Source organism: Capsicum annuum, unplaced genomic scaffold (assembly GCF_002878395.1).
Source record: "Capsicum annuum cultivar UCD-10X-F1 unplaced genomic scaffold, UCD10Xv1.1 ctg48987, whole genome shotgun sequence".
Classification (NCBI taxonomy): Eukaryota; Viridiplantae; Streptophyta; class Magnoliopsida; order Solanales; family Solanaceae; genus Capsicum; species Capsicum annuum.
Genome location: NW_025856736.1, coordinates 2,245 through 4,705, shown reverse-complemented (window position 1 = coordinate 4,705; position 2,461 = coordinate 2,245). Strand labels below are relative to the sequence as shown.

The window sequence follows — 2,461 nt, the reverse complement described above, 5'->3', positions numbered from 1 at the left end:
AGGGGTTTTGGTAAGTGATCGTATCTTTTGCAGGTAGATACCAAAACTAATTCTGAAAACAAGGTGAAACTGGTTTATCCAAAGTTTAACACCTTTTATCCAATTTTAATTTGATAGCATTGAACACTTTATAGGGTGTCAGGGTGTTTTCTTTTATATTGTTGCTGCAACTGAGCCAGAAGAAAACATAGCATCTTCGGATGTAATGGCACTTAATAAAATTCTCTTCCTATTTAACCATGTTAATATGATGTGAACAGTGTCACTTAACAAGATTCTCTTCATTTTTAACCATGTTAATTAGATATGAACAGTGTCTGTTTAGGAACAAGAAAATTTCCTTCTACTTACCAACTCGATAACAATCTCTATAGATTTTGAAACACTGATACATAGCTTTCTTTAGTGATTTTCTTAAGTTGTTTGACTTTCATACCTCTTTTTAATTTTGATGCTTTTTCCCATAATATATATCCAGTATACTTATTTGCTACCACGACCAAATTCCCATTCCTTTCTGGCTCCATTCTAAGCAACCTTCTTCTGACCTCCTCTCCCACTCGAGTATAGTTACTAATATCATGAATGTGGCATGCACTGAGCAATGTCCTCCATATGACTGCATCAGCCTTAATGGGCATGTGAACTATGAACTTGTGCGCTTCTTCTAGACGACCAGCCCGACTTAAGATACCTACCATGGCACCATAATGTGCAACCATAGGCTTGATCCTATAAACACTTTCCATTTCTTGAAACAAATGATGCCCCTCTTCGACCATCCCGACATGGCTATAAGCAAAAAGTTCACCAAGAAAGGACACATAATTAGGCTTCACAGAACAATCCTTCATTTTCCAAAAGAGTTCCAACGCTTGTGCAGCAAATGCATACTGAGCCAATCCAAGAATCATCGTGCTCCAAGTCCACACGTTTCTTTCTCCAATCCTGTCCAACATCAAATGAGCATAATCCTCTGTTCCACAGTTGGCATGCATGTCGACAAGAGAAGTTGTCAACTGATAATTCACAAACATCCCTTGCTCAATCACTTGACCATAAATCCATTTCCCTAAACTCAAGTCACCCAACTCAGTCCAAGATGAAAGCAAAACCACCATCGTCGTCTTCTCCTGTTGAACTCCAGATTTCCTCATTACTCAAAAAATCTCAACCCCATCATAATAATACCAACAACTTTATGTACAAGCCAAAATTATTGAATTCCAAGGAACAACAGTTCTAGGCGACATTTTATCAAACATTTTGTATGCATCCACAATCTTCTTACAAGAACCATAGAAATGAATCAAAGTATTCTGAACATACACATTGTTATAAACACCAATCTTGATCATATCACAATGAACCAGTTTTTGTTCTTCCAGACCCAAAAAGGATGAGCACTCTTTGAAGAGAAAAGGGTATGTGAATTTATCAGAAGCAGCCCCAACACACCGCATTTCAATAAAAAACTGAATGGCTTATGTATATGAAGAGTTGTGGCATGTGGAATAACGTCTAGTGAGGATGGTCCTCCATGAATTAGATGAATTATGGGATTTGTTGATGACGAGACCAGCGTAAGAAGATGAGTTTATTGGGGTATGAGAAGCAAAAAAGTTGATTATTTTGAGGATGATACAATTGTGTTGAGATAATCCAGAGATTATGGTTTGAGCATGAATTTGGAAGAGGTGTTTGAGAGAAGAACAAGAGTTCAGAAGAGCAAGTAGTTGTTGTATTTTGGAGGTGAAGCTCATGCCAGCCACACTTCTACTATTTAAAATACAAATTGTAAAAAAGTATCGAAAGATCAATTTTCGAGATACTTTATGCTATCTGACCTGTTAAATTACTTACAATTTTTGTCAAATTAAAATTTTTTAAAACTATTTTGATGCATATAGACTTACTTCATATCTTTTTTGTAAGTCATTATATAACTAAAATACATGTTTAGTGTTGTTGAGCGATTCATATATTTGCACAATTAATTGACCCACATATCTCTGGTTTGATAGCTTCATTGGATTTTTTCCAATAAACTGTTGTAATATATTACTTCAAAATCCCACTTACACATCTGTAAGATGCTAGCACATCACTGGATTTTGTTGTTGTAGTTTAACCTTGAAGAGAAAGAGCATGGGATAGAAACGGTAATACGGGTCTATATTTGGTATTTATTTTAAAAAAAATTGAACAAAATTTAAATAGTACCTTAAAATAAGACTACATTGAAATTTAGAAAAATTATATTGTGGATCTAACTTATATGTTGTATTTTATCATATATAAATATGTTTCATAATATTACTATTCACAGCTTGTCACAACCCAAATTCAGGACTATCCAAATTCGGGGCTGTGATGACACCTATTCCATCCTCCGTGATAGGTAAACCAAATACTCAATTCCAAGAATAACATCTCAAACTCATAGAAGCGGAAGGAATAA

The 2,461-nt window shown here is 35.0% G+C and overlaps 1 pseudogene; it reads right to left on the bottom strand.

Moving 5' to 3' along the window:
• Window positions 1-368: 368 nt before the first annotated feature.
• On the bottom strand, window positions 369-1,939 carry LOC124892623 (annotated as a pseudogene).
• Between the last annotated feature and the right edge of the window lie 522 nt (window positions 1,940-2,461).